Source organism: Eumetopias jubatus, unplaced genomic scaffold (genome assembly GCF_037043125.1).
Source record: "Eumetopias jubatus isolate StellerSeaLion01/CBP00866 unplaced genomic scaffold, mEumJub1_p1.0 scaffold_2, whole genome shotgun sequence".
Lineage (NCBI taxonomy): Eukaryota > Metazoa > Chordata > Mammalia > Carnivora > Otariidae > Eumetopias > Eumetopias jubatus.
Genome location: NW_028274808.1, coordinates 59,495,766 through 59,511,794, shown reverse-complemented (window position 1 = coordinate 59,511,794; position 16,029 = coordinate 59,495,766). Strand labels below are relative to the sequence as shown.

At 38.3% G+C, this 16,029-nt stretch overlaps 1 protein-coding gene across 2 annotated transcripts in view; it reads right to left on the bottom strand.

Annotated features, from left to right (window-relative positions):
* Positions 1-16,029, bottom strand: part of SH3RF1 (SH3 domain containing ring finger 1) — a 178,225-nt gene that overhangs the window by 130,835 nt on the left and 31,361 nt on the right. The window lies entirely within an intron of this gene.

Sequence of the window (16,029 nt, the reverse complement as noted above, 5' to 3'; positions counted from 1 at the left end):
CTGGGACCAGGAGCCTGGGTATGGGGGATTAGCTACTCAACACAGAGAGGAAAGGCTGCAGAGCAAGGACCAAAAGGGAACACCACCGCCCATGACATAAAATGCAGATAAAGTCAGTCATTTATTGTTAATTTAAGAATCAGAGCCACATTCACTGCCTAGTTATAGCTGGCTGAAGCTAACACTGAAATGAATTTGTAGGTCTGCAAAGTAGGTAGTGTTGTGCCTAAAAACTATATGAATTAATTTCTGGAAGGAAGCTTCTATGAATAAAAAATGTTAAGTAAAGGTCATCTAGAAGTAAAATATTGCTTCAGGTAATTAGGCGTTCTTGCAAGGTACTTTAAAAACACTGTAATTTATATTATTTGGAAGTTGGACTTTTGACAGATCCACCCTCTAAAATATAGCCACTGAACACAGAAGCATGATTACCCCATCCAAATACAACTTATCACAAAGCCTCTATACTCAAACTCCTTAATAACCCTTCCTTACGTAACAGAGACTTCACAGTACCCTAGTTGTCTGATTTCTCAGCTCAGAAAAAATTAGAAGGAATAGCTGACAGATGCAAGCCTAACAACATGGAAGAGGTGATAACTGACAGCCTGACCTCTACAAAAGACAAAGAAACAGACTCTGGACTGTGTTGAGTCACAGTTCAACAAGAAGTGTAACAGTAATCCTAAACCCTCAGGGAAGGGTTAATCTAAACTGTGTAGCCTTTGTTCAGCCGATGTAGGGAGCCCTTGACGTATGGAAGGAAGGATTTAATAAAAATTACAAGAAAAGAAAAGGAGTTCTGGTATCTCACATAATAAACCTCAGTTAGATTAAATACTCATCCCTGAGAACACCTTATTTCCTAACCAATGTCAAATAAAGGAGCCACTGCCTTATTTTCAAGTTTTTCTTCCTAAAAGAAACTATTTCAATGTTACCAAAGATTGTCTGCTAAAAAAAACTAATGTACTCTCCTCCGAAATCCCTTACCAAATATTTGAAGGATGTGTATGAGGGGCAGCTTGTGTTTGTTCTTCTTTGTCTTCTGTTTTCTGTTTCCTTTAGGCCTATTTGCAGGCAAAGGGCCAGGAAACCGTTGCTGTGATTACTCAAAAGAGCCCAACTCAAGAACACTGCTCATGAATTCTTGATGGTGGAACCAGGGGTCTACAAACTTTTAAGGTGAGACTATTTCTTCATTTGTACCCCTCTACCATTTTTCCTTATCAAGCAATCATCAGAATCAATTGTTTACTTGTCATTCTGTGTAAAATCATTTTATTCACTTATATGTTATGCTTCTTATTCCCAGATTTGTACTTTGTCTTGGCTGACTAAAATGATCCTTGAATAGACAGTTTGTTATTAACAATCAACACCCATGCAATCAATTCAAGTTAGCCTGTGTAATCTAACTTAGGGGAAAGACAGAAGGGAGGAAAGAAGAAAAGAGAAAGGAGAAACTTTTGGTTTATGCTTCATAGAAATACTAAAATTACTTCAAATCAGCCAAAGTGAATCATCTGTCTACCAGCATGCCTCCTATTGCATATGGCCTATTTATAACTAAGAGAAAAGTAACTTAAGCAGGAAATAGTTTTGTGTTATAAACTGCATAATTTTATTGTTTTAATAATGAAATTAAGACTGACATAATTTGCTTTCTTTCCTATGAACTTCTTATAATTATAACTGGAAGAGAAACATCAAGTGGTGTCCACAGCTAGCTGACTATTCACATGAAGACTGATGAAGAATATATTTCATTTTAAATACATGTCATTTCACAAGTTCTATGATTAAATATTTACACTAGCTTTCCTCAGTCAAAAATAAATGAACCGAATGAACTTCTGTTTGATCCTCTCTTCCACAGGATAAATTTCCCTTTCTCTAGTACTTTTAGAGAGCGTATTTTGGCAAGGGTGTGTTGAGGAGTGGGGCAGATGTTGGGATGGGGAACACTTGCTTTGTTCCAAGAGCAGCCATATTCTGGCCTTTGGCAATTTTAGCAATCCGCAGTCCTGCCCACCTTCCGGAAGCCTGGGCACCTGGGCACCCAGCTCCAGGGGGATTAGCTTTCACTACACTGGACTCCTCAATCAAACAACTGACCCACAACGCCCTAGAGTTCACCATCTTGCAACACAAAGCTTGAATATACGAACAACCTCCTATTATTTATTGGTAAGTAATGCACAGAGAAACTTGAAATTACATGAAAATGAAATCTGGAGTGAGAATCTACAAATCCATACATTTTATGAGGTTAGTATTTTAATTTTCAAGAACAAAGTCATTGCAGAGGTTTTGATTATTGTTAAAATTAATGGGACTGAAGGTCAGTCACAGGTAAAATTTGTCTTAAAGGCAGAAGTTTGGCAAATAATTCTGGTTCAGTTAAAAGTACTTTGAACATCACGTGTCAAAATAGTTTGAACACAACTTAAATTTAATACCAAAAGGTCTCAAGTAGTTAATCAGAAATGAGAGGCACACACTACATTTTATACTGTTTTCAGTTTGCTGACACAACATCATTCTGTGCTCTCTAGTGAGCAAGAGTAATCCTCAATGGCATTAAGATGAGAGGCTGAGCATGAAACCACAGGCAAGTCAAGTAATGATTTTATTCTTTTTGTCATTTCTCTTTCAAGTGGAAGATTCCTAACACTCTCTGCTTCTGACAATGTTTATAAACAGAACTCTGAGAAGCATCTGAAATGCAAAAATACCAGGTCTTTCCTACAAAGTGTGATAGACAGTCAGCCAGCTGAGTCTCCATCCTGCAGACACAGATTTGGAAGCACTTTTAAGAACTAGTTTCCACAAAAATAAAACTCAAAAATTGACCAAATTGCTACTTTGATCTCCATCAAAGAAAAACAATATATAACTTAAGATTTACCATAATCAGCTATACTAACAACTCTGTTCTGGGAAAATTTAGAAAACATGAACACTGGAAGAACAGGGTTCAATCGGATACATGCATTAGGCTAAAACCTTTGCCATGGTAGCATGTCATTTTAACAGATACTCTACTCCTTGTAACATACCTTATAATCTACAATTAAAGGCAGTCTCTTTTATGGCTTATAATAAAAGAATGTAGCTGTCAGATTCAAGATGACACAACACTTCATCTCTTACTCCCTAAAATTTCCCATGAATTTTAAAATTCTTCTTTCACTTAATATCTACAGTTCTGATAGCCTTTTTGAGAGGGATCCTACGTCTCTGAGAGTGAACTGCTAAATTAAAGCATAACCCTAGTGCTTAGTGGGTGAACAGAGTTCAGTAACAGAGCTACATAATTCATCCTTCTAAAAGTAAGCCTTCCAGGGCGCCTGGGTGGCTCAGTCGGTTGAGTATCCGACTCTTGATTTTGGCTCAGATCATGATCTCAGGGTGGGATCAAGCCCCTTGTCGGGCTCCATGCTCAGTGGGGAGTCTGCTTTTCTCCTCCCTCTGCCGCTCCCCCCACTCTCACTCTCAATAAATCTTTAAAAAAAAATAAAGTAAGCATTCTCCCCTCATCCAATGAAAAAATACTACTAATTTTTCCTTGTAATATTATCAAGTGTGGAGGTCTACTATGTGATAATAATACATATTCAATCCATTTGCTTGTTTTTTTAAGGTTGACTTATTTTCTTCCCATGGCAAAACATACTATACTGCAAAATCAGCAATGTTGCAATTAATAATTTATAAATCATTGGCTGTTCTGTACATTTTGACACCTTCCTAACAGGGATTTAAGATAATAGACTTTAAATTAACCACATTGCTAGATAAATACCATAACAAAATAATAACATAAAAGTGGAATTGTAATCTGAGGACACATTTCAGTCAGTTTATTGCTTCCCTTGTTAATCTTTCACCTTCTAAAATGCATTTTATAACTAAAAGTGAAAAAGAACTCACATTAACAACTCTCTACTTTGTGACACTTAACTTTTATAGAACATGTTTATTCCCCATACTCTGTCCTGCTCCCTACCATACCTCTAATACAGGAGTTCAGCTGAGAAAATTTTGCCTCTGAGCGGACTACGAAGCCTGTGTGGACAGCATCCCGATACCCTGTGAGTTTCTGAGAGGTGCAGTGTCATGCCTCACGCGGTTTGCCCAGCTGCAGCTCTTCACAAAGATGAAGCACACACAATACTGCCTCCACTTTTCTTCCCAAGTGGTGTCAGTCCTGCAACATGCAGACTCCCTTATGGCATTGCTCCAGGGCTGTCCAGGCATAAAATGTCAAGGGAGGCCCTTTCTCCCAGGCAGACACAAAAGGACACCTATTCAACTGACGGATAACAGACACCCATTGCAAGGTGCTGTGCTCAGCACACAGGGAGTGTAGGTTGAAATGGACACTGAGCGTGGACAAGCAAGGGATACAGAAACATAAACAGGTAACAGAAGTCAGCACGCATAATTAGAGCTATAAAACTCTATTAGAATTCTGAGGAGCTGGCAAGATCAGAGAAGGGACCATGAAAGAGATGACAGATGAAAAAGACCCTCCAAAGGATGGGTAGGAATCGGAGATACAAATAAAATACACTCTAAATAGGTGAGCAAAGAGGAGACACCACAGCATGAGGCTGGCAAGTGTATAATATCTGCTCATTCTGTCAATTTGTATCTCAAACTTATTCTACTCCATATCCTAAAGTGATTCATATCTAAAAATCACTCTGTCCACAAATGTTTACTGAACATTACATAGTCACAGGCACTATTCCAGGTGCTGAGGATGCACTGTGAATAAGACTGCTCTCATGGACCTTACTTTCCAGTGGAGGAGATGAACAAACAGATCCACAAATAATATAAAAGTCAGTGTCAGATAGTGATAAGTATAAAGAAGAAAAATAAATCAGGGTGAGGGCACAGTGACTTAGGGGGATTTCTATAAGGGTCATCAATGAGGTGGTATGTGAGCAAAGACCTGAATCAAGTGAGAAAATAAATGATTCAAATAGAGGAAAGATGTGGGGAAAGCATGTGCAAAGGCCCTGAGGCAGAACACTTTGGCATTATCTAAGACTAGCAAGGAGACCCGTGTGTCTAAAGTAGAATAAGTGAAGCAGAAAAAAGGTAGGAAATACTTCTGGAAAGGTAAGTGAGGTGAGAATGAGTATTTCTCAATAAGAGCACTATTGTCATTTGGGACAGGATAATGTGATCTTGTTTCCGTTCAGCATCATGGTCCTTGAGGCACCAAATACCAATAGCACCATCCTTGTAACAATAGAAGAAACCATCACTTATTTCTAAACACTCCTACAGGTGACAAAAAGGGAGCAGTATCTCCCACTGAGAACCACTGAGTCAGATCCTACGTGGCTCTGTTGTCATAAATAGTTGATATGATGTTGTTGAGCGTAAGTGAGAAGCCACTAGAGAGTTGGGAACATAGGAAATAGCATGTTGTCTCTTTTTATAGAGCTATGATTTGAATTTCAAGTTGAAAAGATGTCTTTGTCTACTGTATAAAAAAGTGAGTCTAGGAGACCAAAGTAGCTCCATGGTAACCAGGTACAAGACTACTACAGTCATCCAGGAGATTATGACAGCTTGGACTGGGGTCATTATCGTGGAGATGCCGAAAAGTAGCAAGATCAGGGGCACTTTGTTGACACCGGAATCTGCCTGATGTGGCTTCACCCAGTTGAAGCAGAATACTGAAGAGGGGAAGTCAAAGATGAGGTTGAAGTGGGAAACTGAGACGAGATCACTGAGACCTAGAGAGCTAGCCCAAGATATGCAGTCTCATTCTGTAGGCAACAGAGTGCCAAAGAAGCGCTCCATGCTTTCCACAGAGTAATCCAATAGCAGTGTACAGACTAAATGGGAAAAGGAGAAACTGAAAAGAAGGAGACCAGTCAGAGAGTGAGGCCAGCTCCAGCAGCCTTAGGGGTAAAGGGAGCAGGCTCTGCACTGGTGAATCCAAAAGACATCACAGAGACAAAGGCAGTGATAGTTAATGACTGGCTGACCCTCAGATTTCACTCTGGGTGACAGAGGGATGACAGGGCCATGAATAAAGCTGGGCATGATGGAGAGAGAGGAGAGGGTTTCAGAAGAAAAGGAATTATGTCCAGCATCAGCTTCAGATATATTGGGTTTGAGTGCTAACCAACCTCACAAGTAGGAAAGTCAGCTGACTATGTGGGACCAGAGCTCAAGCACCAGTTAGGACTGGAGATCACTATTTGGAAGTCATCAGCAAGATGATGACCACTAAAGTCACAAGTCTGAAACAGCACCACCACCAGAGAGAAGGTCAGCAGAGAAAACCGTGGGTACAGAATGTGGTGATAAGAGAAAAGGAAGATGCAGTTTCAAGAACGCAGCTGTGTACAACAAGGTCGAATGCACGGATGTAAAGGGGGGATAAAGACTGAGAAAAAGCCAAAGGGTTTTGTGACGAACAAGAGTCAGGAACTGCCAAGAGTGCAGTTTCATCGAGAGAGAAAGTGACTGTAAAGTGCTAATGAAAGTGAGTCAGTCTAGGAAACATAGATGACAGTACACTATTTGTCAAGGTGTGGTTATAAAAGGAAGGACATGAGAGGGGTGGTACCTTGAGCAGGGTTGAGAGGAGACTGTGTGAGTGCACGTGTGTGTATGTGTCTTAGAATTAAGTTAAGGAGCTTCAAGAGAAGAATTCCAGTGCAAAGGGAGAGACTAAAATTGCAGGATGACCATCTACTAAGGAACAAGATAACAGAAGTGGGCAGAGAGGCAGCCTTGTAGAGGAGAAGGGACAGTTCTTCCTCGGCAAACAAGGGAAAACAGTCAGGCCTGTGACCCATGGTGGCCGCCACGTTGCTGACAGCCCCTCTGCATGTAACAGACTGGTGTTAACAGTATGTGAAACTCTGAGATGACTGATGAGAAAAGGAATAAAGCTACAGATAGCAACACACTTCCAATAATCACTCTAGAAGAATCAATATTCTGACTAATGCCATTATTCTAGTTAATGTCGTGACATCAGAACAACCAAATGTTGTGACTCACAGTTTGTCTCTTTTGTTTAGTGTACTTGACGTGAATGAAAGAGGTGGGTGGTTAAGTATCTTTGGTAAATGAATGAAGAATAACCTTCCAGACAATGCTTAGCATGCTATATATAAAACAGGGTATTTTGTTTCTGAAATTCATTTAAAACTCCTACTTGGTTTGTCTTTCTCAATCACTTGACATTTACAATCCAGTTTCAAATTCATAAATCAAAAAATTCTTTTTACTGTAGTTGTGCCTATACATCAAGTTTTTTCCTAGTCACCATAATACCACCATTCCATAGCATTGAAAAGCAAAATATATAGAGTGCTATAATGAGAAAAAATCTGATGGAGCTTAATTAAAAAAGGAGCAGGAAAGAACAGAATACAAAGATAAGCTAAGTAATTAATGAGATAATCAATCATAGCTTATGCTAACCTGATTTAACTACCCCTCCCCCCAAAAACGAAAGTACAGAAAAAGCACAAGCCAGAAGCAACTGTCCTTAGATCCGGAGCTTTTTAAGTAATTGGCCATGATGTACCATCAATTTTATAGGAAACTTCTGGAGATAGTGAAAATGTATCTTTGTAAATATATTTTATACATTTTGCCAAAATCACCAGTGAAGCCCATAATAATTATGAATGGGTGACATCCTGAATGAGTTAAAACAGCATTAATTACCCCAATTCTAAACCTAAGTTGTACTCCCTCAATTACCAAACTAGTTTTAAAAACACATAAAAAATGAATTGAGAGTTCAGTTAATTCCAATTACAAAATAACAACAGGAAGAAATTAAAAATTCACTAGACTGTATCATCAATCAATAACTTATTTTCAAAGAACTCTTCATTTATTAAACACTAAAAAGATCTGACATGGCAGATGATAAACAAACTACTCCCTATTTCACATATTTTTAAAATGTTCCTGTTGAAAAAACTGTATCTGTCACCAAATATTTCATCTTTCACTGATAGGTACACAGCAAAATGATTCATGGAGATCACCAAAAGTATGTGGTTTTCTTAACAGGTGTCAGGTGTCAAGTTGGAATTTAGGCTCTACAACTTGTAATGGAGCCCAGAGCAGCATAATGTTTCTTCCTAAATCTGAATTAGCATTTTATATTCTGAAACAACATTTGGCAGGGGTAGCTGGGATCCCTGGGTGTTCCATAACATTCATGCATTACTTATTTTACTATACTCCCATATTAATCTATAATTACTCTGTGTGCCTTTCTCTACCAGTAGACTGGAAACAACTCGAGAGTAGAGAAACCATATCCCCAAGGAGAACATGCCACCGAGATAAATCCAGCCACCTTTAAGAAGTATGTCAGAGGGCAATGGGATGGCTACCATACAATCTCCCACGGGAAATATACCGTCTCTGGATACTTGAGCAGAATCTAATTGCATCCCCAAATCCCTCATATCAGAAAATTCTTAAGGAAAACTTTGAAAAAATAATGCCACAAGAGTGAATGAAGGGAACTCCATAAATTCTGGAGTCATAAAGTGATTCTGAATCGCAAATGCCTGATGTGAACTTTATTAATCCTATAAAAGTAACATAATGCATTCCAATTTTAATCTTCCATTAAGTTGTTTCACTACTCTACTTTTCAAACCGTTTCCCTGAGCAGTAAGCACTTCGTCATTGCTCGTCATTGAATACATATATACTCTAAATGTGTATCTTCTAAAACTCTGCCCTAGAAAATACAGGCTATAAAATCAAGTGGTCTTCAAACACAGGGAGCCACCCAAACAGATTACAGTATACATATGCACTAGCTTCCTATGTTTGCTGTTAACAAATTACTGCAAACCTCATGGACTAAAATAACACAAATTTATTAAATTACAGTTCTGGAGGTCCAAAGTCTAAAATGGGTCTCAATGGGCTAAAATCAAGGTGTCGGCAGGACTCCATTCCTTCCTGGAGGCCTCAGGGAAGAATCCATTTTCTTGCCTTTCCCAGCTTTAGAGGTTGCCCACATTCTTTGGCTCACAGGCCCTTCTTCCATCTTCCAAGCTAGTAGCAGAGCATTGAGTCTTTCTCACCTAGCATTAACTCTGCTTCCCTCTCCCTCTTCTAAAGGCCCTTGTGATTACATTGGGCCCATCTGGATAATCTAGGATCTTCTCATCTCAAAGTCAGCTGATTAACCATCTTAATTCCCCTTTGCCAGGTAGGACATATTCACAGGTTCCAGGGATTAGGATGTGGACATCTTTGGGGGAGAGGGGCATTATCCTGCCTGCCACAGTTTGTAATCATCCATTAATACACATATCATTTTACCTTTTTATATCGACACAGAGACATACACCATATCCACAACACACACAAAATTCTTTAGATTTCTCTGTTCTACTTTATGAATTCTAGACTAACTCTGCTAAATAGTTCCACAAACATCTACAGCTTTGTGGTGTTAAAATTTTATCAAAAAAAGAATGTTCTTGAAAGAAATATCAGATGGTTTAAGGAGTGTAAACCAGAAAATATCTTTGATTAGAATATAGGATAGCAAAAGCACAATAACCCCAACAAATAACTCTTTTAGGTTCACAAAGTTTAATATCTACTATGATCTCATTTTAGGCTTATTCTAGAAAAGGTCCTAAGGCACCTGTCCCTAGTTGTAATTCATTCTGCTATGTTGACCTATGGCTATACTTCTGTTAAGTTAATTTTACTTTATCTCAAAAGAGTGAGGTTTTCCAGAAATTCTCAAGGTCTCCATTCAGTTAACCAAAGATATCTGAACTCCTTCTCAACTGTCAGTGCTTTCCAATAAAAATAAATCATGGCATTTTAATTCCAACTTTAGTTGTGGGAAAATGGACTCATCTTTATAATTCTATTAAGTGAAGAGACTTACATAGAATGGTTAAAGTATTTGAATTTAATTAAGAATGGTTCTTTTGTCATATTCAAATCAATTCTCTAATACTTCTGTTGGCCACTTTTTAAAAAATTTTTATTATTGAAGCACAGTTGACATACAATGTTATACCAGTTTCAGGTATACAACATAGCCACTTTCTTTAGAGAGGATCAAGGGAACAATTTCTGAATCTTCAAAACAGCAATTTAAATAGTAACAGTCTAATCTAAAATACATGACTTTTTTGTGGCCCAAACTGTGTTACATGAACACTTGGTAATGTAAATCAGTATACCTCTAAAAAACAAAACAAAACAAAACAAAAAACCCTATTCTGTGATCATATATATTTTGTCCATGGATTTAGAAAAGTTTGTATGCCATGGCCCCCCTTTGGGAGGGTCACAATGCACATTAACTTTTTAAAACTCTCAAGTCCCAAAACACTGAAACATCTAACTTTGTTCAACCCGCTTTCAGAAAGTTTTCATAACACTATTATAAATATCCTGGGCTGAGGCAGGAAAGTGAGAAGAGAATACTGATGTAGAGAATATCTCCACAGAATATTACTTATTGAGCACTTAGAGCATTCTCAACACAACTGGGAACAAAACCAACCCCAGTGTAGCTCATGAGAGTTTATGAAATATATGTATAAACGTTAAATGTAGAATCAATGCCAAATTGCAACTATGATTAAGATTTACTTGAAACAACACAAATACAAAAATGTATTGCAGCCTCTAATTGTATTTATATGGATGGGTCATTTAAAAGAAATAATGTTTAACTCAGCATGACTTTAAATGATCGAAGTCTAAACAGACCATACCATGTTTATAAATAATCAAAATGTATCTCCTTCAAAATGCTGGCCCTCAAATAGAGCCACGGATGTTCCATCCACTCCATATATGCAACAGATTCAGAAAAGGCACTTCAAAGGTTTTTTTTTCCCTCATTCAGTGAGTTAATAAAAAATTAAAATAAATTGAGGTTAATTTTAAAGGGATAGGAAATTTCTTTCAAATGGTTTTCACCTTGTTTTTCAATAAAATTTTAGAATTATTTCAATCTAAAATAAAATATCAACTTTAAGCTTAAAATGTTAAGTATTAACTACTCAAATATTACCGACTCCCCTTTTTTTAAAATTCTATAAAAATGGGATTACAATACATGAGACTGCATAGTTGAAAAACAATGTCTTTGATCATTGAGTGTCCTAATCCTGTGGGATGATAAGATACAGCATGAAGACCACAGGCTCTGGGGCTTGGGGTGAGATCCGGTTCTACCTCGCAGCAGCTGTGGGTCCTAGGCTTCCTTACTCTCTCTGTGCCTACCCTGTTTCATTTATGTAAGGGAGAGGGTAACGACACCTACCTCATGGGGCTGTTGTGAGAATTAACTGAGTTAAAATATGCCAAGCAGTTAGAACAGTACTGGCACGTGGCATTCAACAAATAGGTCTTGTTACTCTATTACTGTTGTTTTTACTACATTCTATCTGACCATGTTTGTTGCCCTAAATTTGTTACTCATAAATAAAAAGGAAAACAAATTTCTCAAGATTCTATCTAAATCGCCATTAGTTTTTGCCCAAAGCTGTGACAGGATACTTGCAACCTCTGCCAACTCTCTGTAACCACCAACTACCCATTACTGTTCCCATCAGAGTCCTGAACAACCAATAATGCCTTTTTCTACTTCTTTTTCTACTTCTGCCTGAACCATCTCTCTTTGATGACTGATTCTTTCAAGCACATATAAATATCTACTACATGTCAAGCACTATTTCAGACATTAGAAATATAAAGATATATTAGTATCAGGACCTGTCTTTAAAAACTTGTTAGTCTAGAAAAAAAGTGAACGAAAGATTTCAACAGTTTAAAAAATTCCAGAAAGGAAATATATCTACAGCACAGTATTGGCAAAAAGAAGGGCCTGACATCCTTGTGGAGGGGTGAGAGTGCTAGGCCAGGGAGCTATCAGGGGAAAAAAGGGAGGAAAGGCATTGCAGGTAGAAGGATGGCTTGCACAAAGGCAGACGTGCAAGGACTGCTTAGAGTGGTTTATAGCCTGGAAGGCCAGTGAGGGCACTAGTAAGGCCCTACGAGGCGAGAGTAAGTGCTCTTTTAGACTGCGCTAACAGTTCTGGACTGTATTCTCTGTTCAATAGAGGGCTCTGAAGCGATTTAAACAGGTCAAGAGGGGTTCAGATCCACATTTGGGAAAGATCACTGTGGCAATGTGGAGAATAAAATAAGAGAAGTAGACACTAGGAAAAAAAAAACAGGTAGACCGAGTCAACAGGCTTCATGATTTTCCCAGTGCCTTCAAAATTAGAACATTCTTACAAAAACTTTGTGGGGAGTGGGCTTTATTACTCCCATATTTCATGTTGGAAACAGCTTCTCGAAGATCAAAAGGCTTGCCCAAGGTCACATAATGATGATAAAATAATAGCTAAGAGGCTCCTTGAATCCAGGTCTTCTCATTCCACTGAACCTCTCTCCTCAACCCCGTGAAATTAAAAGGCAAACTTTCGTTATATCACAGAGTTATAGTCAACCTGGTTTAGCTGGGGCAAATGAACTGGAGTTGACTAACCAAATACTTTCGGAATGAAACGGCATAGTACACACACCAGAGCTGTACAAAAAGAAGTCGATTCAGTAAATTTTTATAAACTGCACTTTAGTCCTAAATTGGCTACTTCTAGATATTTTTTACCCTTCTTCAGTGATGTGCACAAACCCCCAAATAAGGTTCATGCCCATCAAACAATTAAGCAGGGCTTTAGTTGAAGCCATAAACTCTGAACATCATATAATCTACAACGCTAATCAAAGGTGAAAACTGCCTGGTTGTAAATATCAAATTAAAAGGCAGCAGATTATAATAACAAAATGCTGGTTTCCTCAGAATAGTTGGTAAATGGGATGTTCTGGCTAATTTACTATTCTGATTTTCTGTAAGGCTAATACATAGGCTATATATCACAAAAGAATTACCAATTTTCAAAGCATTATTATAATAAAATAATTTAAAATTAAAACCATATGGAATAGGATGATTCATGGTCTTCATTTGAACAGCTGATGATAACTAACAGTATGAAAAGGTTACCATGGGACAGGTACTCTTCTAAATGCTTTAAATCTATTAACTCACTGCATTATATTTTACTGCATCAAGTCGTTGATAAACAAGAACTGTCACTGTAAGTCATGAAAAACAAACCTGGTTACTTTAGATTCTTCTGTGGGGGTGAGTGGTTTGGCTTCTGGAAAAATAAAAGTTATATTTCACACCATAATGCACTGACTGATTTTCTTCACAGCCTCCAGATAATGAGCAACTTAATCAGCAAACCACCTCCCTCTACCCCATTATTTCGCAGAACCATTACTCTTTCATACTTGTCAGCTCTGCCCTTACAAGCTGACATTTCATTAAGGGATGTAATTGAAAATCTAGCTTTCAGGTAAGTCTGAGGGTCTTCCTTCCCCTTCGATTTCTCTATTTTGACCCCTGCCCCAGAGCCACTATAAAACATCTTCTGTCCCTGGTGGTTACCATCTGCCTCTCCCCATCCTGTACTCTGAAATCTTCTCCAACTATCATTCTGATTCTCTATACATTCCTAAAGCTGAAAAGTATTCCTGGTTTGCGGGGTTTTTTTTTTCTGTTTTTTTTCCCATTCCTACCTCACTCTTCTAAACCTGTCCATCTAGTTGACCTGAACACTTCTGAGAAAGCAGTGTCCTCGCCCCAATTACTCTAGAACAGAGGTTCTTCACTGGGTGCATCCCACCAGGGAATATCTGGCAATGCCAAATTTTTCATTGTCCTTACTTGTCAGATGAAGGGGATGGGGGGATTTTGCTACTGGCATCTAGTGGGGAGATTTCTGGGATGCTGCTAAATATCCTACAAACAAACCCTCACAAAAAAGGATTATCTAGCCCAAAATGTCCATGGTTCAAAGCTGAGACACCCTGATCTAGAATATAATCTCAGATCAAGTACCACAATCTTCCAGTTCTCCCAGGAAGCAAAGCAACACAAAACTCTTCAAATATACTGCCATGGTAGTTAAAGAATATCACTTTTGGTGAAGAACACTTTTTACATCTATACAGAGATATCCTAATAGCTCCTTTCATGGGGATAAATTAACACATTTCTAAGACTAGACTTCTCATTTAATAGACATTGCTATACCTCACAGCATACCTTTGCTAGAATGAGTTGCTTGGCAATGTTTGGAAATAGCCTCATACTATTTCCAATAGGTCATTACAATGACCTATTACATTACCACAACAGGAATCTACCGGCACTCTAAGGATTCTTTCTACTTAGAGCAATCCATGGTATATTGATTTCTGTTTTCAGGTCAGGGTTTTTCAACCTTGCCACTTTTGACATTTGGGTCTGATAATTCTTGGTCGGAGAGGGTGGCTGTCTTATGCACTGTAGGATGTTTATCAGGATCTTTGGCCTTGAGACACTAGATTGGCTTCTCCCCCAGTCCAATTTGACAAATGTCTCCAGATCTTGCCAAACATATTAGGTTTGCTGGGCACAGATATTTTTAATAATCAAATCAACAAGTTCTTTTATGTTGATATTTTTAAAACAGGATTCCATCTATAATCCTACTGTGGAAACAAGACTCAGTACAACACTGCTCTAATTCTTGAGGAATACAAATGAAAACATCTAAACATTAAACAGTACCCAAGCACTATGATAATCTGGCTTACATAACACAGTGATATCCTTACAGATGAACCTAGTCATTAAACTATTTTGTTTATAGTTAAGTTTTTAGAGATGCCATTTACTCTGTAGCATGACAAAAATCATAATAAAAAACTGTAGGTAGCATCTGTTCAACATTTTATATATTTCATACTTACTATTCTAACAGTACCACACACACACACACACATACAATTTTAAAAATCCCTTTCAATGATACAATAACTCTGTATGATAGGTGCTACTACTTTTCCCATTTAAATATGAAGCAATTAAACAGAGGTTAAGTAACTTGCCCAATGTCACACAGGTAATCTGACAGAGCTGTCACTGTAATCCAAGCAGCCTAACTCAGAATCCATGTTCTCACCTATTATGCTATACTGCATCTCATATACTAGCATGTGATATTAATAATTATAAATCATATAATAACGAGCATATTATCCAAAGTTTACTTAATTTCTTTCAACGACATTTCCTCTGCACCCTAAGTGACAAGCTATTCTAGACAATATATGCCTCAGGATAGCTGTCACGTATTTTCTCAAAGTTATAGTCACTGTGCCATAATAATGTAACAGCCTCTATAGCCTGGCTGCCTGGTTTCCAGTCCTGGCTCCATCACTGTGATAATTGTTTTAGGGCTGTTCACAAACACTCCAATTCTTTTCTCCCTCTGGGCACATGGCAGGCCTGCACTTCCCTACCTCCTTTAAATGGAGTCATGGCCCAGTGACCTGGCTTGGACAATGAGATGTGAGCAGAAGTAAAATGTGTAACTTCAGGTAACTTTAAGAGCCAGAGCTCGACTCCCCGTTCCTTTCCTAAAAGTATGAGTTTAGACAGAGCCTTTGTCAGCTTGGGTCTCTCAGCAACTACAATGAGGAGAGCCCCCTGGGACCCCACGTTGGCCATGCATCATGAGTGAAAAATAAGTCTTTGCTGTGTTGAGCCTCTCAAATTTGAGTGTTGTCTATTACTGTACCAAAGCTTAACCTTTTTTTTTTTTTTAGATTATTTATTTGAGAAACAGAGAGCGAGCGAATGCAGGGGGCAGGGTGGGGAGCAGCAGAGAGAGACTCTCAAGCAGACTCTCTGCTGAGCCCGAAGCACGATGCAGGGCTCCATCCCGTGACCCCGAGGATCATGACCTGAGCAGAAACCAAGAGTCAGACGCTTAACTGACTGAGCCACCCAGGTGCCCCAAAACTTAACCTATTCTAAATAATACAGTTACTTTTAGATGTGTGATCTTAAACAAGTTACTTAATCTCTCTGTATTTATTACCTCACCTGTAAGATAG